This window comes from Sapajus apella, unplaced genomic scaffold (assembly GCF_009761245.1).
Source record: "Sapajus apella isolate SASKATOON/1434 unplaced genomic scaffold, GSC_monkey_1.0 scaffold65, whole genome shotgun sequence".
Classification (NCBI taxonomy): domain Eukaryota; kingdom Metazoa; phylum Chordata; class Mammalia; order Primates; family Cebidae; genus Sapajus; species Sapajus apella.
In genome coordinates, this window is record NW_022437005.1 from 4,160,406 (window position 1) to 4,184,239 (window position 23,834).

General features: G+C 42.2%; 1 protein-coding gene across 2 annotated transcripts in view; it reads left to right on the plus strand.

Annotated features, from left to right (window-relative positions):
• The window catches only part of PCSK2 (proprotein convertase subtilisin/kexin type 2), a 244,114-nt gene that overhangs the window by 103,944 nt on the left and 116,336 nt on the right, over window positions 1–23,834 (plus strand). The gene's annotated exons all lie outside the window — the stretch shown is intronic.

Sequence of the window (23,834 nt, forward strand, 5' to 3'; positions counted from 1 at the left end):
AATTTGCAGGTGTTCACAACATTAGACAGTTACTTCTCATTAATGTCTACTACACGACTTGGTTGAAGTTCAGCTGATATAGGGTGGACTTAGCTTGGGTTGGCTTTAAGCTCATGGGCTGGGTTCAAGTGTACTTCTGATTAATACAAATAACATTTTCCTTGTGTATTTCATACTCAATGGACCTCACACACAAATATTATTTTCTCAGTCCTCCTTAAGGGGAGTTGGAGTGTCTCGGAGGAAATGGCAGAATTCTGACAGGTAGAGAAATGCCCCATAGCCACCTCTATCAACGAGCCAAGTGAAATTGAAAATAGGGCACTGGATTTGATAAGGAAGAGGTCACTGATGAAGCCATCACCTGAAATCTGGGCGGGGTACCATCAGACACAGGTTTCTCTGGGACAACAGTTCTCAAATTGTGTCCCCTGAACCAGCAGCACCAGTGTCACTTGGGAATTGGTTAGGATTTTCTAAGACCCCACTCCAGACTTACTGAATCACAAACTCAGAATGGGGCCCAGCAATTTTTGTTTTAATAAGCTTTTCAGAGGATTCTGATGCTGCTTTTAAATTTGAACACCACTGCTCTAGAAGGACGCAGAGAAATGAACTGTGCATAGCATTCACAGTTGCTGACCCGTTAGAACCTTGATGGTTTTCCACTGTAGCATTCATAATCTTAGTTGTATGCACCCTGCCTTTATTTTACTATATATGCAATATAGTCTTTGAAGTGCCTGTCCTACCAAGAGAATCCTACGCTATTTTGGGCTTTAGCTAAAAAGCACACTAGTCACCCTGGATTGAATCCTGGATTGTTTTTGGCAGGGAGTATAAAGATCATTAATGGGACAATTGATCAAATCCGAATAAGGTATAGATTAGATAACAGTATCGTTTCAATGTTAATTTCCCAGTGCTCACAACAGAACTGTGGTCATGTAAGAGAAAGTGACTGTTTCTAGGAAACACATATTGAAGTTTTTTACCTTCAGGGAGCGTGCTGCTTACCACTTACTTTCAAACAGCTCAGAAAAAATGATTTTGCATGTGTCATATGTCTATGTGTGGAAAAAATAAAGCAAATATGGTCAAATGTTATATTTAGAAACTCTAAATGAAGAGTACGTAGGAATTCTAAATACTCTTTTCCCAATTTTTGTATTATTTCCAAATTAAAAATTTACAAAGAAAAAGCAAGTACAGCCACCATGACTTGTGCTCCAGATGTATGCAACTGACTTGGCAGAATCTCATGCTCCATGCTCTATCTTGTTTTGGAGCGTAACTTTCCTCCCTCCAAAGGAAACAAGAGACATCTATGGAAATACTTATGGATCTAGGGTGATCATCAGGCATGGAGCAGCATGGGAGCGTGAGCTTCTTGGCACCTCCCAACCTGATGATCTTCATGGCTGGAAATGTCCCCCTTCCTTCCGGATTTCTCTGACATTAGTGTCTGTCCTGGGATATTATTGCTCATTTGTCAGTACTAAGAAGTAGTTTAAGAGAGCAGCCTCTGGGGCCACTTCATGTATTTATGACTTCAAACAGCCAGGGTTCAAATTATGCCTCAACCACTTTCTACCTGTGTGACCTTAAGCAAGCCCTTGTGTGCTCATCTGTAAAATGGAGATGATAATAGTAACAGGAATTAAATAAGTGTAAAAGGCTAAGAACCGTGCTAGCACATGGAAGTTATTCAGTAAGTCTTCACTGTTGCTATTATTTCCATACATTTCTTCCTTCTAAGTCACCGCCTATATTTATGACTTCAAATCTAGATAGTTGTGTATTCACAGGATGTTCACAGCATGTTAAATTCATCTGGTCCATTCCCTCACATCACACCTGAAGAAACAGAGACCCCAGAAAGGCTAAGTGACACAACTTGTTGGTGTTACTAGCTCAAGTCACTCGTGCCTGGAAACCTTTCTGCCAGGATACTCTCCATGCTGGGGATCTGAAAGAGCAGTGGTGTGGGCACTCTGATTTCCAGAGAAGGTCTTTACATAGAAAATAATTTTGCCTGGAGGGAGCCAGGCACCTCTTGATGTAGAAATAACGTCTCTCACTAGTGTCATCAGAGTCACTAGAATGAGAAATTACCACAGGCACACTGAATTGTAATTTATTTTTCAAATATGTGATAAATTGAGGACACTGGAAATGAGCATGGTACAATGACAGTCAGAAAACAGTGGGTTTAAATTTGCCGATTAACTTGGGCATGTCACATAATGCCCACAAGCCATATTCTCTGCATCCACAAAGTGCAGTTAACAAGGCTTCTCTCCCAGTGTGGTGACAGCGATCAGACCAGATGCCTACGGGGGCAATGGGTCCAGGGCCATGGATGGCCAGTGAATGTTCTTTGCTCCAAAAAAGGTGATGGCTGACTTCGGGGCAGAGAAACTGGTGGCAAAGTTGAAGCTGGTGAAGGCCAATAGGAAGAGGCCGTGATGGGTAGAGAACAACACCTGGAAGAAAATGTTCCTGCTCTGTAAGTAGAGGACCTGGAACCATGAGACCAGTACGTCTCACTCACACATCTATTGTATGGGCCGGGGATGAAGATCTGCCACCAACTGGATCTTCAAGCAAGTGCATCAAATAGTGATATTTCATTTCTAATTATAAATTGTCTTAGTAGTGTTGGATTTCGCCTGCAATTAACTAGCTATTTACAAAGGCATTATCATATACAGCCAAAGGCATTGGTTTCAATGCCTGAGACAACAAATCTGGTGTAAAACTGGCAACTCGGAAATTGTGTGACTTTGGGCAAGTTACTCAGAGTTTGGGAGGCTCAATTTCTTCACTCGTAGAATGGTGGATAATTGTTTGGTTACTATTGCTGTGTAGCAAGTTAACCCCAAACCTAGAGAGGGAAGGAAACAACAGTTTTTTGGCTATTTTGTGGTTCAAGAATTTGGGAAGGGCTTGCAGTTCCCACTTGGGATGACATATGCTTGCAGTCAGATGGCAGTGGCGGTTGGGCTTGTCTGAAGGCTCAACAGGGCTGGATGTCCAAGATGTCCCATCATATGCTGCAGGCTAGGAGGCCAGCTGAGGACCAACCAGAGGACCAAAGCTCAGCCTCTCCAGCACCATAGTCTCGGTGGCGGGGTGGTCAGACTTCCTTACATGGTGACTGGCTTTCCCTAGGTTGAAACACAAGACATGTTTTTCTGACATGTTCTTGGAAGTCAGGTAGCATCACTTTGGTGGGAGGGGGGCAGGAGGGGACACTGTGTGTCTTTTCCTTTTCTGGTTTTTATTTGTTTACTTGTGGGCTTTTTAATTTATTTCAATAAGTTTAGGGGGAATAGGTAGTGTTTGTTTACATGAATAAGTTCTTTAATGGTGATTTCTGAGATTTGGTGCACCCATCACCCAAGCATTGTACAGACACTAATCTAGGTATTGCTGTGAAGGTATATAGATATATCACACGCTGTCCCCAACATGTAGTGTTTTATCCCTCACCTCCCTTCCACCCTTCCCGCTAAGTCCCGAAAGTCCATAGTATCATTTTTATGCCTTTGTGTCCTCATGGCTTAGCTCCCACTTACAAGTGAGAACATACAATGTTTGATGTTTCATTCCTGAGTTACTTTGCTTAGAATAATGGTCTCCACTACCATCTGGGTTGCTGCAAATGCCATTATTTTGTTCCCTTTTCTGGCTGGGTAGTAGTCCATGGCATGCATATATATATGTATCATATATATGTATCTCTCACATTTTCTTGATTGATGGGTATTTGGGCTGGTTCCATAATTTTGCAGTTTTGAATTGTGCTGCTCATCATAGCATCACTTATTTCATGATAAATCAGTCGTATGCTCACCCAGGTCAAAGGGAGGAACATAGGTTCTACCTCTTGATGAGAAGAATATCAAAGAACTCAGAGACATGTTTTAACACTGTCACAATTATAATACCACATTATAAGATTGTTGAAAGGATTATATGTATAATCATTACAAAGTATTTTACATTTGGTGCTATTGTTGAGATTTTTATAATTGCATATACCAGAGAAACTAGTTGCTGTCTCTCAGCTGGAGAGATGCAGGTTTTAAGAGAAAACACAGGTATATACCATCCTTTCTTTAAGCCATAGCTTTATAAAAACCTAGTCACTTGAACCCAGGCTAGCAACTAGTTGAATGCCATTGGTTGCTTAGAGGAATTAACCAAATACCTTCTCTGGGTCCCTAAGATGCATTGATTTCCTGCTTTTCTCCCCAGCCCTGTGTGAATGTCACTGAATGGTGGGAGACTGTTTAAATGGGCAGAGATATTGATTTTCTTTTCTACCTTTTTTGAAAGCTCTTTGCTTACCAGGTGCTGAGCAAACATCAGGCAAATGGCAGTCCACATAGAAACAGATGATGTTAGGAGCAACAACAGCAGTTATGGCTTCTGAATGTGAAGCTGGTTAAGCAGCAGGTACCCCCACTACACACTCTGGTTTTAGATTCAAAATTACACATGATTGTTCACACTCTGTCATTTGCCAATCGATGATATAGCTCACCCAGATGGCACTAAGTAGCGTAATGGAAAATATTCCCAATCAATCCGTGGAAACAGTTCCATCCCTCTGTGAAGAGGGTTGACTGAAAGCTGAGATGAACTGAGGGCCATGACAGGGTAATGCAGTGCATTAGGTTGGGGTCTGCATCCTAGGTGTCCACGTGCAAAATCAGTTATACCCTTGGAAATGAAAACAAAGCTCTTAGTCTGTGTCAGTGATGACAGATAAACACAGGTTAAGAAATTTCTGGGTTTCTTTGACATAGAGGACATCCAAGAAACCACGCATCGACATTATGTTGCTCTTGACACCCAAGGAAACTGATATGTGGTTAACTTCTCCCGAAGAAAAAGCCAGGAATTCCCTCAGGGAGTCAAAGGGCAGCAGATTGGAAATCACTTGCAATTCACACCAGTGGAAGGAAACCAGTGATGGAGGATGGAAAAGGGCTCTGTTTCCAACATGTGTTGCCTGGTGCTTACAGCCCTAGAGAACTTGCCCCAAAGAACAGTAAAGGAGAATCCCCAAGAGTGATACTTTTCCATAATTTTGTCAGGTATTCTGAGTTTAAATAGATTATTACTTGAGACATTCTTGGGCTTGCTTTTCAGTTTTTGCGATGTCCTCAGGGAAAAGGCCTTACTGGGTCAGGTTTGCCAGGCTCTGTACTTGCAGCACGTTTTCAGCACTTGGTTGGAAGTACATTCATTTAACCCTCAGCTGTAGATGAGAACAGGATGCAGCAATTTTAATGCAAACCAGAAAATAAAATTGGCTCTAATAGCCAAGAAGGAAATAAAGAAAAATCTGCCTCATCTTACCTTATAAAGATAATTCCTTTGTTTTCCCTGAGATAAATCATCATCAATTAAAAGTATTGGGAGAGGTGTGGAATGGCTCAGGCCATAATCTCAACAACTTGGGAGTCTCAACAACTCAGGAGCTGGAGACCAGCCTGGGAAACATAGGGAGACCTGATTCTACAAAAAGTATAAAAATTTTTTTAATTAGCTGGGTATGGTGGTGCACGCCTGTAGTCCCCGCTACTTGGAAGGCTGAGGCAAGAGAATTTCTTGATCCTGGGAAGTTGATGTTGCAGTGACCTGTGAACATGCTACTGCACTCTAGGCTGGGTGACAAAGCAAGAACCCATCTCAAAAAAAAAAAAAAAAAAAAGCATTAGGGGAAGAGAAAGAGAGGAATAAGGTCTAAATGTCCCCTCTGTGCATATGATGTACCTGGGTTCAGGTCAGGCAGGTATGGAACTCGGGCCAGCCGTTCTTACCTGTCTCTGAACTCAGGCACTTCCACATCTGCGTCCCCTCCGGACTCAGGTTCTTTCTTCTGAGAAGAAACCTTATGACTTTTAAATTGTTGCTGCTGGTTTTGTTTTCAAGTGAACTTTTTGCCTGTTCTGTCAGGATCATTTCAGGAGAGCAGCAACCCCGAAGAAAACTCCCTTTTTCTTTGATGTATCTTTCCTTTTTAAAAAATTAAATAAAGACTTAGTGAATTCCTAGTTTGCACCTGGCACTTCTCGGAACTCAGAAACAGAGTGAGAGAGGGCTCATTCCTGGGAAGAGGGATGGTACTAGGAGACCAGACAGGGCTGGGACCTTCCTAGGGCTCTGAGTGCTATTGGGAGGGCAAACGAATACATGTCATTCCTAGAATGATTAGGAGACACTGGGCAATTCAAAGGGAAGACAGTCTCAACAAGCTAGTACAATAGGTGAGTCCAAATTGATAGCAGAACGTCCAGCAAATCAACCCTCCTTAATTTGAGATAGAATTCTCAGAAAGGATATGGTAATGTTCACATAGCAAATCACATACTTTTGAAGTGATTTTGCTGGCCTCATCAAGGCATGCCATCTAGTTTTCATTAAGAACAGCACACATTTTTAGTGAGATTTGTTCAACAACTAATATGACAAGACCCTCCCTTAGAAAGCTTCTTAGGGATACACAGCACTTTTCAGACCCCGTAAAACGGTTGCATAAAAGTGATCGAATTTCACATTGTGAAATGAGGTGCAATGCGGCTTTTAAAAATGCTGACAAGGCATGAGCAACCTGGTAGCTTCCATTTGCTTGCTTGAGCACAGTATGATCCGAGCATATTTGGAAGTGGAGGAGAAAAGTGAATAGAAATCACACTCCATCAGAGAACCATGGTGGGCTTGTTCACATGTGGGAAAGGTGGTGGTAGGGGTGGTAATCGTATTCTCATATACATCTCATGTAAACCGTAAATGCAAAGCTGTATTACGGAAGCAGCAGAAGCCTTTTTTCTCATGCAGTGAGATAAAATATATTCTTGCACCCTGGTTTTGTTGCTCACCCCCCATGTAAATTACAGTTTAATGGCAAATACAGCACTAAAGCATGGGACACAGCCAATGATATGGTGCTAAATGATTACTGAAGTCACAGCTGTATGATTCAAATAATCTTGTCAGAGGACAAACAGACAAACATAATGACAGGTATCATCAGGAAGTGTAGTAGATATTAAAGATATTAAACCTTTCCAAGTCATCAATTCTGAAAAAAAGAAAAGATATTAAGCCTAGTGGTTTATGCATCAGTGTTTTGCCACGAGATGCTAGTGAATGCATTCTGGAGAGGAAGTCCACGGAGGCACAGCAGAACTTAGTAAGGACATGAGCCTGTCTGGATGCAGGTAGATAGGGTGGGTCGGACTCTGTTGCCTTGAAATCCAGGCTGAAGCATTGTTGGATTTTTACATAAGGAAAAGTTACTTATGGATATGAGAAGAATCTAGAACTTAGGTATTTGGGAGACCAGAAGCAATTTTCCCTAGCTGATGCCCTGTCTCATCTGTAAAGCCCTGCTTGTGGAGAGGATATGAGTGAGGCCACAAAGATGTAGGGCTAAGGTGATGGTATTGTTCCTTTGGCTGGATCCATCCTGAGATCCTAATCCAATAACAATAATTCTTGTGTCTTATAAAGCCTGGGTGACAGAGCAAGACTGTCTCAAAAACAAACAAACAAACAAATAAATAAAAGATTGCAGGGTTGAAATTGAATCTCTTCCACCCTTACTGCATATTTCTCTTAGACTCTGAACAAATGAAGTGATTAAAAAATGACAATCCACTGTAATCATTGACACCAGGGTTCTTATGTTTCTAGTCACACATTTGAATTTTGTGATTTATAACTACCAAAGTGAAGTGAGCTGCCACCAGTATCTACCTCCCTTCCATCAATTGTGTATTTTGGAAATGTATGTCTTTTCTTTATTGATACATATTATTTTTATGTTGACCCTTTCAAAAAAGGATTTTTGCTGAAAAATTATCTTCCAGTATCCACTTCTCATCTATCAATTGTGTATTTTGGAAATGAATATGTCTTTTCTTTATTTTATGTTTACCCTTTCAAAAACGGGTTGTTGCTGAAAAATTCTCTTGTTTTCATGAACCCTAGAGAGATGGACTGTCAAATGTGTTTATTCAGCTGCACTGAATAGCTACGCTACTTAGCAGCAATTCTTTTGAATTCTAGCAGCAGATGGACTATGAGTTCTGCTTTTCATGGCATGTCTTGAGTACTTCAATGAAAAACTCAAGAGCACTAAGCAAGGAGTTAGTATCCAGAAGCCTCTTTCCGACAAATGATTCTGGCAGAAAAACTGTTTTTAAGAGGGACAGACACAAGAGCAGAATAACCACACGTGCTCTCAAAAGTCAGACTTGTTTACTGAAAAATCTCTCTCCTCAACTGTTTTTCCACAGTGTTCCATGACCATGCCCCAGGGCCACCTCTCAATATTGTGTGCAACATGCATTTTTGCATCTTCCCAATCCTGACCAGGCAGCTTTAGCGACTGTTCGGTGAGAACCATGCGTTCCCAAAAGTGTAAGGTTAACCTGGCCATAAGGGTAATTGATTATCTGTGATTTGTTTGTATGACGCGTGATCTAGTCCCATTTTCCAAGAAGGAAAATTGGAGTAGACAGTTTAAAGAGTAGACTGTATACTGTAAATGTTCTTGAGTGATAAGATGTGTGTCACACCCACCAAATTACACATGCACACATATACAGCAAAATTAGCATCATTCAGAAACATTGTTGGGATGGTGTTATTATTTCATGCTAATTTATTTAGAATTCATTTAATATTAAGCAATCTATAAAGCCCGTTTGTTTGTTTGTTTGTAACAGAGACCTTGCTCTGTCACCAAGCCTGGAGTGCAGTGGTACAATCTCGGCTCACTGCACCCTCTGCCCCACTGAGGTCAAGTGATCCTCCTACCTCAGCCTCCCGGGTAGCTGGGACTACAGGCATGTGCCACCATGGCTGGCTAATTTTTGTATTTTTTGTAGAGATGCGGCTTCACCATGTTTCCCAGGCTGGTTTCAACTCCTGGACTCAAGCACTCCACCTGCCTCAGCCTTCCAAAATGCTGGGATTACAGGCATGAGCCACCAGGTCTAGCCTATAAAGCTCTTTAATAACCTTTTTTTTTTTTTTTTTTGCTTTGAGACAGGGTTGTACTCTGTCACTCAGACTGGAGTACAGTGGCACAATCGTAGCTCACTGCAGCCCTGGCCTCCTGGGTTCTAGTGATCCCCACCTCAGCCCTTCAATCAGCTAGGACTACAGGTGTGCACCACCACACCTGACTAATTTTTCTTTTTCTTTTTTTTTTTTTTTTTTTTGGTAGAGACGGGTCTTGCTATATTGCCCAGGCTGGTCTTGAACCCCAGGCCTCAAGGGATCCTTCCACCTCAGCCTCCCAAGGTGCTGGGACTGCAGGCATGAACCACTGCACCCAGGCAACATTTATTTTTTATCACGACACAGTGAGGCTCCTGCTGTAATTATCCCGATTTTATAGGTGAGAAAACAAATCTACAGAAAACTTAAGAAATTTGACTAGCAAGTGGTAGACTTAATGTATGGGCCTAGACAGTCCTTCTCCAGAGACTGACTCTCACTCTCCCTTTATTCAGCACTCTCTGCATTGCATGAGAAGAAATACATGTTGCATCTGTAGCTGAACTTAATACAACTCACACCAACTATACTTGGGAGACAGATTCATTTATTTACAAATTCCCCGTGGCCACCACAACATCTGATAGTTAATAAGCCCGTCTTAAATGTTTGTGGAAATGAATGGAATTAGGTGGTTTTAGTAGCTCCAATTTGACTCATATAAGAAAATAGTATAACCCATGTGTAGCTGTCCTCCTGAGGATGGCCTCTGTTTTCACTATCTGCCAGCTATGAAACAGGACTCCTTCATCCCTGCACAGATATCTTCAGTAGAACTTGTCAGCAATTAACTTCACTTCTCCGGCATGAATGCTAGCTCCCTTTCTGCATGTGGCAGGCAGAATAATGGCCTTCCCAAAGATGTCCACATTCTAAGCGTTAGAACATGTAAATATGTTATGCCACATGGCAAGTGGGGGTTAGGGTTGTAGGCAAAATTGAAGTTGCTAATAAGCTGACTTTAAGACAGGGAGATTATCCTGGATAATCTGAATAGGCCCAATATAATCACAAGTATCCTTACAAGAGGAAGGTAGAAGAGAAAGTTGAGGTAATATCCTACAAGAAATATTTCACCCACTGTTGCTGCCATTGGTCCTGGAGAAATGGGGTCATGAGTTAAGGAATGAGGAAGCCTCCAGAAGCTGGAAAATGCAAAAAAATGAATCCCCCTCTTACAGCCCCTAGAAGGAGCACAGCCCTGCTGACACGCTGATTTTAGATCTCTGATCTCTAGAATTGTAAGAGAAAATTTGTATTGTTTTAAGCCACTAGTTTGTGGCCATCTGTTACACAGCCACAGAAAACTGCCCACTGCAGGATGAAAAGCCACTTTCTCCTGGTATTTCTCAAAGGGCTAATCTAAGTGCATGGATTGTTCTGTACCTTCCAGGAGCACTATTGCAAAGTCGATTCATTACTTTTTTCACTTGTTCCGCATCACCATGCTGGGGCTCATTAACGTCCTGTCACCGGGTGCTCCGTGCGTAAGCAGAAGTGTGTTAAGAATCAATTGCTCGGACCTTTATTCCTTGTTGGTGTTTTGTCATTTGTGGGCTGCTTGGCTTGACATACGAATTACTCTCCAGCTGCCTGGTGCTGGGAGGCACAGTCACCAGCCCCCAAATATTTCAGACATATGCCAATTGCAATTTCAAAGCACGTTTTTTTTTTCTACCATCACCCTGGAACTGTTCCATTGGCAACAAATGAAATGTGAATAAGAGGAAATAATGGACAAGGCATTGCTGTTGACTAAGGCGCCAACCTTTGAGGAATGTTAAAAACAGATATCCTTAAAGAAGAAAGAACTGAGGAAGTGAATCTTCGCTCCTTTCTAACTCTTTACTTCATTGTCCTCATCCAAAAATTAAACCGTTAATTTTTGGAGTGTGTTAGTTTAAGGCGATCAGGAATTTTCAGGAATCCATCTGTATTCTGTAGCAGACAGCTCGTTTGTTTGCTCCCCACTGAAAACTTACCAGAAGCAATACTGCAACCTTTGTTACAACAAATAACTGTTGGGTGTATCCCTCCATGCCAAAGACATGCCACACATAAAAAATGTGCCTAGAAAAACTAATAACTGTGGAAGGCTCTTTTCCCAGTGCATTGTCACCTCTTTTGTCTTAGTCCTTCTTCTCGTGATGGTGCCCAGCCTGAGCCCTGGGTCCTTTGTTGTTGATTTCAGTAGCATTTCTCCCTGACTTGCAGGAGACTGCCCAAGGCTTTCAAAATTACCTTTTCCGTAAACTCCTGTTCCTTCCTCCAACCAATCTCAACCACCATCTTTGCAAAAACCTGCCTAATTAATGAGTTCATGTACAAGTGTGGGTAAATGATAACACCTAGATGTGTTGCCCTTCCCAGAGGACTTGTTTTCCAAGTCTTTTCAAATAGAGACATAATCAGCCTGGATAATGAGTGCTCAGAATTAAAGCTTAACCTTTCATGGTAGGAGTGCAGTCAGTAGTGCTCAGGGGAGGTGATATGGATCATCAGGGGCTTTCTTTGTGCCCCTCAAATCACATGATTTGTGCCACTACCCAAATGCTGCCCCTGCTTCCACCCTGACAATGAAATGATTCCATGAATATATTATCATTATAGTCAATGACATTTATCTCATGTTTCATTATTCTCAACAAGGAAAGTTTATTTCATGTCATCCTCGCCAGTAAGCCTGTGAGGTCAAGACTTCCATCATCTCCATGCTATACACCAGGAATCAACAAACTTTCCATAAAGAGCCAGAGAGCAAATATTTCTTCAGGCTTTCAGGTGATATGGTTTCTGTTGCAATTACTCAACTCTACGGCTGCAGTGTGAAAGAAGCCATAGGCAGTGTATAAACAAATGGGCCTAGTTGTCTTCCAACGAAGTTTATTTACAAAAGCAGTCAGCAGGTTAGACTTGCCAAACCCTTGGTCTGGATGAAGAAAGCACAACATGGGGAATTTGAGGACCTACCTCAGAACATGCACAAATCAGAAGCCTACCATGCCAGGACCCAAAGCCAGTTCTTTCTTACTTAAAATTCAGTGCTTGTTTACTGAACCCCATTGTGTGGGGCACAGTCTTTAGCATTCAGGAGAGACATGACTTTGGATCAGATCAACAATACTCTCCACCCGCCCACTGCCCCCGTTTTCATCACACACATTTGTAAGGCAGCAGCTGGCAATGGGGTGCCATCATTAGCCTGTGGCCATGGAAACTCAAGGTAACTGACCCACAGGTCCAAGACACGTGACCTTGATGCTATTAGCTCTTTCCATTGAAGCTTACTGGCCATATACAGCATGATTGAATGAAACTGCAGAACATATTCAGTTAGATCCACCTGTGCCTTCCAGAAGCACATTAATGAGGCCTCCCTCCAGCACAGAATGGGAACTAGGCAATCCAGACATGTCCCCACCCAGCATCCTCCTTCTGGTACACTAGCAGAACTGGATCATGCACCAACAAAATGAAGCAGGCTTTGCAAGAACGAAGCTTTTGGAGCCTGTATTCCTGGGTGATGCTGGAACAATTCATTCCCAGCCAGGTGCCATGACCACCTTCTCTGTGGGTCCTGTTGGCTCCCCTTAACCTCTCGCCCCCAAACGCCTTTCCAGGAAGGTGTAGTGCTGAGTGCACTGGTCAGATGTGGGGACACTGACTGGACACAGCTGGCTTGAACAAGGACAGAGACTTCTCATCCTCCCTACCATCCTTCTGTTCCTCCTCCCGTTTGTCCTCCCAGGAGCGCTCCTTGTTAGACTGAGGCCCTTTAGCCCACCTGTGATGGGAAACAGAGCCATCTGCCTGGCCCAGGCAGGCTCTCTGGGGTGCTACAATGCACATGGCCAAAGCTATTCATGTGTTAAAGAGGCTTAGTGAGCTTTGCTTCTTTACTGCATTCCCATCTCAGGAGACACTCATTGAGAGGAACTTGTCATTTTGGCCAAAGACAGCATTTAGGGGCTGTCTAGCTTCTCTGGAAAATTGTTCTCTCAAGCACACCCCAGTCTAACCACCCCTGCCTTAACACCTGGCACAGGGCCTCCATCTTTTAATATCCTTTTCCTTAATATAATTTCCTAAATCCATCTCCTAACATTTCCCCACCACCCTAGGAACAAGCACAGCCTTGGCTGCAATGCACAAGTTCCAGCCAACGTAGAAGCTGAGATTTCACCTCCTTGGGGTTCTCATTGGCTGCCTTTGCACCTCGCTCCATCTTTCGATCCCTCCCTGATTACATTGATTTATCTCATGGTATACCTTGTATCCAGAGCTTTCGATGATAGATAGCAATTCATTAATATCTTGTCACTAAGACGCAGTGACTGGAACTGTGGTCAGAGGCACGCAGCCATATCCTCCCTCCTCAATTGATCGTCTTTATTCTTGCAAGATGGGCCAACCTCTCTAAATGAGGGCAATCAATACTGTGCATTCAGCCGTAATTGTGGCTTAACTCGGTATTCTTTGAAAACCTAAGCTGTGTGATTTGTCTATAATTGGGCTTTCCAAAAAGTCATACCTCCTGCTCAAGGAGGCAATTAAGCCGGCAGGCTCCCTGTCTGCTGCCTGCTCCCGCCCTCCTGGCGTCTGACCGCCATGGGTCAAGTCTTCCCTCCACCAACCTCTCTCTAGATTCCTGTTTGGCTCTCGACAACCAAAGCCAGCAGTTGGCAGAAAAGCAGATGAACTAGAACATCTGAACCTTGGAGTGGCCTTTTTCTTCCATAACCTCCCACATCACTTTTAGCGATGACTTTTGGGGGGTTCCTCGCTTGATGAACTGTGTCTAGCTCATCAGTTCAAACACTGAGGTAACACACTGCCTTGCAAAGGCAAAGGCAGAAAAGCTAGAGCCCCAGCAGTGAGCCCTCATGTAGACTGTGGACCATGGGTGATGACAGTGTGTCAGTGTCAGTTCAGCATGTGTAACAAATGCACACGTGCCCCGGTAGGGATGGTGACAGTAATGGGGAGGCCACGTATGTGAGGACACAGAGGATATGTGGAACTCTTTGTGCCTCCCTCTTAATTTGCTGTGAACGTAAAACTTATCTTAAAAATGAAGGAAGGAAGGAAAAAAGAAAAAGAGGAAGGAAGGAAGGAAGTAGGGAAGGAAGGAAGGAAGGAAGGAAGGAAGGAAACAGAGAGGGAGGGAAGTAGGAAGGAAGGAAGGAAGGAGGGAGGAAGAAAGGAAGGATGGAAGGAAAGAAGGAAGGAAGGAAGGTAAAGCCTAACAAAAAGATGTGGAGACGTGCGTCTCGTGCAGACAGGGACTTGTGGTGCATTCAGGGCACACGTAGGAATGTACTCCAACTGGCTTCTCTTCCCACATTTGATTTGCTTTGTCTTCAGTTAGCTAAGAGCAAGAAGAATAAAGTCCAGGCATCTGGGCCATTTTGTAGTGAGACAAGCCTGGCTTGACGTGTTCTGGAACACTGGAAGTCATATCCTGCCACCTTTCTACTTTACAAAAACATTAGCAAAAATTGTAGAAGTAATTGCTGGCATGTCTTGAGTTCACACTGTGGTCCAGTTGCTTACAGGCCCCATCACCCTTGATCCTCAGTACAACCAAAGTCCAAGTGGGGGTGGACAGCACAGTACAATGAAGAAGCACGCAGGCCCTGCAGCTAGACTCTGGAGTGTCGCGTCAGTCTGCAAGGGCTGTCATACGTGGGGGGGGGGTGGGGGGGCACAGTCAGAGGCTTAAAGGACAGAAATGTATGGAGGTAAAAGTCTGAGATGAGTGTGTCATCAGGGTTGGTTTCATCAGGACCATGAGGGAAGGACCTGCTCCAGGCTTTTTCCTTGGCTTGCAGATGGCCATCTTTTCCCTGTGTCCTCACACCATTCCCTCTCTTGGTAACAGTGCCTGAATATGATGACACCGGTTATGTTGGATGAGGCCCCACCCTAATGGCCTTACTTTAACCTAATGACCTCTTTAAAGACACTGTCTTCAAATACAGTCCCATTCTGAGGTACCGAGGATCAGGACTTCAACATTTGAACATAAAGGGAACAAAGTCCAGCCCACAACAGGCATGTCCCGCGGCTCTGCCCTTGGCTAACAGTATGACCCTTGACCAGCCACTTAGTGTCTTCGTGCCTTCATTCCTAACCCCTCATGTGGTTGTCGGGAAAAATAACTGAGATAAGGTACATGAACACTCAGGGCACTGCCCAGCGCAGCCCTCAGTAAATGTCAGCCATCACTAGGGCTTATCCTTATTGTACATGTGAGCAAACTGAGCCTTAAATGGGTTCCACAGCTTGCTGGAGCTCCCACAGCTAGAGAACAACAGGTGCAGCAGGGCCTGTAACTCGCGTCTGCCTGTCCCCAAGACCAAGCTCTCATCCACAATCCTATGCTGCCTCCTTCACAATATTACACAGAAGGCAGCTGTGTGCCTACAAATAAGTTAAGCTATGTTCCTATTTCTGAGATGAAGGATACACAACCCAGTCCATTTCAATTCTTACCAGCTTCCCAAAGCTTGAAATGTAAGTTCCCAGCCCTCCCTCTAACATTCCTTGTGAGAGGAAGAATTTACCCTGTCCCTGTCTGCTGCCCAGCTCTGTGAGCACACCCTACAAATGCCTCAGGTCCTCTCCCCTCCCCAGGAAGACAACAATGACAAGGATGACCAGGCCAGGGGCCAGAGGGGTCAGCCCTACTCCTGTGTCCCATATGGATGTGTCCTCAAGCCCATCCATGGCTGTTAGAGCTAAAGTGTTTTAACCTATCAGGAAAAAAAAAATCCTCAGCCCTAATAAAGGCAGGCTACCTTACATGCAAATTAAGAGGCTTTTAATAAATAAAAGATTCATGCTCTTTGGGTACTTTTGCTGCATTTTTAATACTTCCCCTAGCACACTGGCTCACCACACTGGCTGCTCATTGGAATTACCTGCAAAGTTTTAAACACTACTGAGGCCAGCGCCCATCCCCAGCAACTCTCAGTTCCCTGCTCTGGGGTTTGGCTTGAGCATAGGGCTTTTGCCACCTCCCCAGATGATTGCACTGTGCAATCAAGGCTAGGGACCTCTGCTTGATGAGGCCACCTTGTTGGCTTGTAGTGACTTAACTCCAGTCTCTGCCTCCTCCATCTCTGTATGTCTTCACCCTGTGTGTCTGTGTGTCTTCATGTGGCATTCTCCCTGTTTCTTGGCCCTCTTAGCGTAATGACACCAGCTGTATTGACTGGGGACCCATCCTAATCCAGTATGACCTCATCTTAACTAATCACACCTGCAGCGACCCCATTTCCAAATAAGGTCACATTCTGAGGCACTGGAGGTTAGCACCTCAATATATCTTTCAGGGCAGCACAATCCAACCCATCACAGTGGTAAATAATTCTCAGTGGCACCGGAAATAATTTTACACGATCAAGGACATCATAAATTAATAAACTTCAGTATTTTCAGCAACACGTTAGTTTCACATTTTATGCTCCTTTTCTTGCTCTCACTTCAAGTAAAGACGTCCCTCACCCTCTTTGGAGGCAGGTGTCCCCTTTGTTCCCCTTTCTCTTGGCCTCTCCCTCTCCAGCACAGTCAATGCTAATTAACAGCAGTTTAATTATCGCCCAGCAGAGAAGTGATCATGGCCCAGGTCCTCAGAGAGTTATATGCGTGGTTAAGTTGTCCAGATACTGGAAGGTTGTCTGTGTTATGTGACCTTAGGGAGAGGCAATGTGGCTTAGTCGAAAGTTCATAGCATTGAGAATCCATCAACCTGATGACCCTGCCATGTTTTAACCATTGGATAATGGCTTCCAAACCTTCTTTTCCTCAGCTGTGACAATACCTAACCCCATAGTTTTGTTGGGAAGATTGAGGACAGGTGTGGTGGCTCATGCCTGTAATCCCAGCACTTTGGAAGGCTGAGGCAGGTGCATCACCTGAGGTCAGGAATTCAAGACCAGCCTGGCCAACATGGTGAAACCCCGTCTCTATTAAAAAATACAAAAATTAGCCAGGCATGGTGGCACATGCCTGTGATCCCATCTACTTGAGAGGCTGAGTCAGGAGAATGGCTTAAACCTGGGAGGCGGAGGTTGCAGTGAGCCAAGACTGCGCCACTGCACTATAGCCTGGGTGACAGAGCAAGACTTTGTCTCAAAAAGAAAAAAAAAGATTAAATGTAGTGCAAGTACCTTGTTAAGTGTAGAATAATACGCAAACACACAGGGATGTTTTCTGCTTCATCCTAGCATGGTCATAACCAGTAAATCGTAGAGAGACTAGAGGTGGGTAAGTGATGGGTAGAGTTGCTTGGGTAACATTTGTGCACAAATGTCAAATTAAGGTTCAAAAGTTGAACTGGAATTGTGAAATATCCATCGTTCATTTTAAATAAAATATTACCTAGTAGCAATTCTACCGACACTATTCCAAAAAATCAAAGAGACTCCTCTCTACTTATTCTACAAAGCCAGCACCATCCTGATGCCAAAATCTGGTGAAGACACAATGAAAAATAAAAACTACAGGCCAATATCCCTGATGAACATAGATGTAAAAATTCTCAACAAAATACTAGCAAACCGAATCCAGCAGCACATCAAAAAGTCAATTCACCACAATTAAGTAGGCTTTATTCCTAGAATGCAGTTAGTTCAACATATGCAAATCAATATATGTGATCATCAAATAAACAGAATGAAAAAAAAACCATATTGTGATCTCAATAAATGTAGAAAAATCTTTTAATAAAATCCAACATCCCTTCAAGATAAAAACCCTCAACCAACTAGGCATCGAAGGAACATACTTCAAAATAATCATAAGAGCCAGCTATGAGAAACCCACAGTCAGTATCATACTGAATAGGCAAAAGTTGGAAGGATTCCCCCTGAGGACAGGAACATGACAAAGATGCTTACTCTCACCCCTCCTATTCTGCATAGTACCGGAAGTCCCAGCCATAGGGATTGGGCAAGAGAAAAAAGTAAAAGGCATCCAGGTAGGAAAAGAAGAAGTCAAATTATATCCTTTCGTTGATAATATGATTCTATACCTAGAAAACCCTAAAGACTTCAACAAAAGGCCCCTAGATCTAATTAAAAAAAAAACTTCAATAACATTTCAGATTACAGAATCAATGTGCAAAAATCAGTAGCATTTCTACACACCAATAACATTCAAGCTAAGAGCCAAGTCAAGAATACAATGGCACATATAACAGCTACAAGAAGAATAAAATACCTAGGAATACATCTAACCAAAGAGGTGAAAGGGCTCCAGAAGGAGAACTACAAACACTGCTGAAAGAAGTCATGAATGATACAAACAAGCGAGAAAGCAGTCTGTGCTCATGGATTGGAAGAATCAGTATCAGTAAAGTGGCCATACTGCCCAAAACAATCTACAGATTCAACACTTCTCCTATCAAACCACCAATGTCATTTTTCACAGAATTAGAAGAAACTACTCTAAAATTCATATGAAACAAAAAAGAGCCCAAATAGCCAAAGCAATCTTAAACAAAAAGAATAAAGCTGGAGGCATCACGTTCCCCAATGGCAGACTATATTATAAGCCTACAAATCAAAACAGCATGGCAGTGGCACAAAAACAGACACTCAGAACAGTGGAACAGGATACAGAACCCAGAAATAAAGCCACATACCTACAACCATCTGATCTTAAGAAAATCAACAGAAGAAAGCAATGGTGAAAGGACTTTCTATTCAATAAATGATGCTGGGATAACTGGCTAGCCATATGCAGAAGAAGAATAAAACTGGACCCATTTCTTTCACCATATACAAGAATTAACTCAATATAGATTGAAGATTTAAAAGTAAGACATCAAACAATAAAAACCCTCAAAGAAAACCTAGGAAATACCATTCTGGACATAGGTATTTACAAGATTTTACATGATGAAGACTCCAAAAGCAATCACAACAGAACAAGAATTGACAAGTGGGACCTAATTAAACAGCTTTTGCACAGCAAAAGAAACTATCATCAGAGTAAACAGGCAGCCTAGAGAATGAGAGAAAATATTTGCAAACTGTGCATCTGGCAAAAGTCTAATACCTAGAATCTATAAGAAACTTAAACAAATCAACAAACAAAAACAAACAATCCTATTTTAAAATAAGCAAAGCACATCAACAGAAACTCCTCAAAAGAAGACATGCAAGTGGCCAAGAAACATGAAAAATACTCAACATCACTAATCATCACAGAAATGCAAATCAAAATCACAATGAGATACGATCTCACAACAGTCAGAATTGCCATGATTAAAAAGTCAAAAAATAATAAAAGCTGGCGAGGCTGTGGAGAAAAGGAAACACATACACTGTTGGTGAGAATATATGTTCGATCAGCCACTGTGAAAAGCAGTTTGGAGACTTCTCAAAGAACTTAAAATTATCATTCAATCCAGCAATACTATGACTGGCTATATACCCAAAAATAAATAAATCATTCTACCAAAAAGACACATGCGCTTTTATGTTAATTACTGCACTATTCTCAGTTGCAAAGACATGGACTCAGCCTAGGTACCCACCGATGATGGACTGGATAACGAAAATGTGGTACATCTCCTATACACAATGGAATACTATGCAGCCATTAAAAAAGAACAAAATCACATCCTTTGCAGCAATGTGGATGCAGCTGGAATCCATTATCTTAAGCAAGTTAACACTGGAACAGAAAAACAAATACCAGATGTCCTGACTTATGAGAACTAAACATTAGATACACAGGGGCATAAAGATAGGAATAGTAGACAACAGGAACTACTAGAAAGAGAAAGAGCAGGGAACAAGGGCTGAAAAACTGCCTATCAGGTACTATGCTCACTGCCTGGGTGATGGGATCATTTATACCCCAAACTTGAGTGTCATACCATATATCCATATAAAAAACCTACCCATGTGCCCCCTGAATCTAAAATAAAAGTTGAAATTATAATAAAAAAAATTTTAAAGATATTCTCATAGAAATAAAAATAATACCCGGTAACAAAAACTTCTACTTTCTTATATTTTTTATTTTTACAAATATTTAGGCCAATGGTCCTATTTGAGGAAGCATTCTAAAATTAATACAGAAGTGAACTGTACGTTATTTTCTGGGAAGAAGAATAATTAAGTTGTAGGCATGTTATTGGTATCACATCTAAATGGTAATAAAAGGTATAATATATGGAAGGTTAAAATTCAGGGAAAAAGGAAGAGAGAATAAGTTATTACCTTTTAGTAATAATGTGAAAATTTAGTTTAGACACTAGGAAATATTTCTCTGACATTAAGGGCTTTATCCTACATGGAATTTTACCACTGCAGTCTTTCCCAGAGGTCTTCTAAAATAGTTTATAACCTAATCTGTCTGGTCATGGTAATTTGATTTATAACGGAAAACAATCTAAATGACTAATAAGAGCGAATGGGTAAATTATGGTACAAGACTCTGGAATATTTAGGTAGCCATTAGAAATTAAAATATGGTAGCTAAGTAGCAGCATACTAAAATTCTTGTGGTAGGATACTCAGTGAAAAAAGTATGCACAACTTTATAGTATGATTACTATTCTTTAAAAAGTAGGTATGAATATGAATTAAGATTGAATGAGAACGCAGAACAATAAAAATGATTCATAGGGTTACATGGTATCATTGTGGGAAAAAAAAAAGTTTTCCCAATTATTTGTGTGTAACAAGTGAAAGCATATATTTTTAAAAGTGTTCCTCTCTTTTGAAGTGTAACTGGCAGACTCAGAAAACCCCTTCCAGTCTCAAGATTCCTAAATTCCTGAGTTGCAAGGAGGCAATGCCCAAAGAGTATAGCATTCCTAAGCATCACTAGTTTCCATTAAAACCCAATTTGTGGAATTAAAAATCAATTTCATGGAAATGAATTTGAGCAGTCTTTTCATTAGAGTGCACTTGGTCTAAATGAGTTTGGAGTGATTGTAATAGCCCTTCCTGCACTGTTATTTATAAAGGTGAAATCTGATGTATTTTTGCTCTTACGCTACTGAGAAACAACATATCGCTGAGAGTTTTCAAACTTCCAGGTGTTAGTCGCTCTTGCTCCCTGAAGATCCTCTCAAGGAAGTTATAGAAGTCCAACAGAATGAGAATCCTTCAGCGAAAGTCAACCAAGGCCTCCCTTTATTGAGTAGAGCAGATAAAGCCCTCTCGTTGTGGGACCAAAATGGGAAGAGGCAATGACCAGAGTCAGACTCTTTCCCAAGTGCAAGAGGCACTCTTGCTTCCATAGTAAAAGAAGGTTGTGAGAAGGGTGTATCATGTCTATGTTTCCAGGTGGAGAACTATACACTTGCTTCAACATTTTAAACCTTCTGTTAATGAATATGCATGCGTGCACACACACACACACAGAGAGAGACAGAGAGAGAGGGAGAGAGAGATTGAGCTATGAGACCATGCTGCACAAATATCTGACTTCAAAGAAAGTAATTGACCAAGGACCCCAGCTGCTGCACTCTGAAATCTATCACTGTGCCAACAGCGCCACACTTCCCCAGTGACTGAGAACAGCAGGGAACACAGGCCTTTCCTGGGAGAGATGGGACTCCTCAAATTTAATCCCCAACAGTTTTACCAAACCATCCTTAGATTACAGGGGAATCAAGGATGAATTCGCCCAACTTTGTTGACTGTTCTTTACTTGGGGTCAGACTGACATCACAGTTTCTTGTATTTTTCTCTCATAAAATAGTTGCATATTTAATCCCATCTTGACAATGGCTTCCTAGAGGATATATATGTGTGTGTGTGCATACATATGTACATACGTGACTACGATGCACACATATATACACACATACACACATATATTTATATGTATACCTATGGGCATAAGTATATGTATATACCTTTAAATCACAATTTATCTCCATTTGATGGGCATTAGTTGTGTCAAATTTTTGCCATTATAAAAATACCCATATATCCCATTTTTCTAATTATTTCACTGTTTCTTTAGGGAGAGTCTTTTTGTTTGTTTGTTTTTTAAGCTTGCCACAGTGACTGTGACTGTCCCTTGTGGAATACCTCCAAAGAACTCCCAGAGCCAATGCCACACCTAACACTTATTTTCCAATGTATAGATTTTCTGATATGGCTAGAATTTCTCTGGCAAATGAGCTTCAGGCCTTCTCGTGTTAGTATGCAGAGCAAAGAAGTGAGGAACTAGCCTTTGGCAGGTTCCTCCGCAAGGCAGTGCAGCAAGGAGGGGAAGGGTTTTTGGCCACGTCTGTGGTCTCTTCATTCTCTTCTTGCTGTCACTCTTGACCCAGATGCTGCTCTCCTTCTCTTAGCTGGTATCCATTAGAGTTCTTGATTACAAGCAACCGAAATTGATTCTGCTTCACTTCAGCCAGAGAGAAGTTGTCAGGAGGATATCGGGGGCTCACAATCAATAGGCGGCTGGAGGATCAGTCTTGAGAGCTCCAGGGCTGGGCTGCAGGAACATAGTGAGGATCTTTTACCAGGAGAGCCTAGAGAGTGAACCTCCAGGATAAATAGGCTCCAGGGATTCCTGGTCCTTGCTTCGCCTTCCCAAGATTCAAATCCTGGGAGACACCCACGGAGGCATCCCTGAGACAGAGGGAGACTTTAGTACCTATGGCAGGCAGGCACCTAGAGCTTTACTCCCACCAACACAGAGCCTGATGGATTGGAGGTAATTCCCCCAAATACACTGGGGAGATTTGGGAAGAGGAAAAGCAAACGTTGGGCTACAAAATGTAATAGTAATATCCAGCAACACCCTTTTATATATGTGCATAATCCCTGGGTTTGTACATGTTCAGGGACTGGCCACAACTGTTGCATGATAAATTAGTCATTGTCCAAGTGAAAGCAAGTTTCCTGATTGAGACAAAGCCTAGCCATTGCCAGGAGCCCGGTTGAACTGACTTAGCTCGTAAGTTCCATTTCTATCCAAGAGTGTGGGTTCTTTCTGACTGTCCAAAATTGAAATGTTATCAGTGCAAAGACAGCAATACCATCCATCAATTTCTTGTCCGAGGTTCCTCTCTTACCCTCTAGGGCTTTGCTATGGGATTTGCTGGCTCTACAGGCAGGCTTCATTGTTTGTCTGTTTGTTCTTATCTTGGAGAAGTTTTCTTTTTTAGCAGATTCTCAAATGTGATAGCACTGTCAACAAATTAAAGGCTGGGAAGCCCTCCAGAAAAATGATCCATGCTGTTTTCACTCTCTCTCTTCCTGAATCCACATCAATCATCTCTCCTTAATAGAAATGTTCCATTTTTTTATTTTGCTTAACAACCCTTACCACATTATCTTCTTTAAGAATACTTTTCTCAGTTGGGTGAGGTGGCTCACGCCTGTAATCCCAGCATTTTGGGAAGCCGAGGCAGACAGATCACCTGAGGTTGGGAGTTCAAGACCAGCCTGACCAACTTGGAGAAGCCCCATCTCTACTAAAAATACAAAATTAGCCAAGCACGATGGTGCATTTCTGTAATTCCAGCTTTTTGGGAGGCTGAGGCAGGATAATCGCTTGAACCAGGGAGGCAGAGGATGCAGTGAGCTGAGATCATGTCATTTCATGGCAGCCTGGGTAGCAAGAGAGAAACTCAGTCTCAAAAAAAAAAATACTCTTCTCTATCTACTTCTTACTTTAAGGAAACTCACTCTGAGCCACCACCAAGACCTGTCTATTCAGTGCAACCATAAGTAAATGCTCTTGAAAAATAATGGTAACGGGTC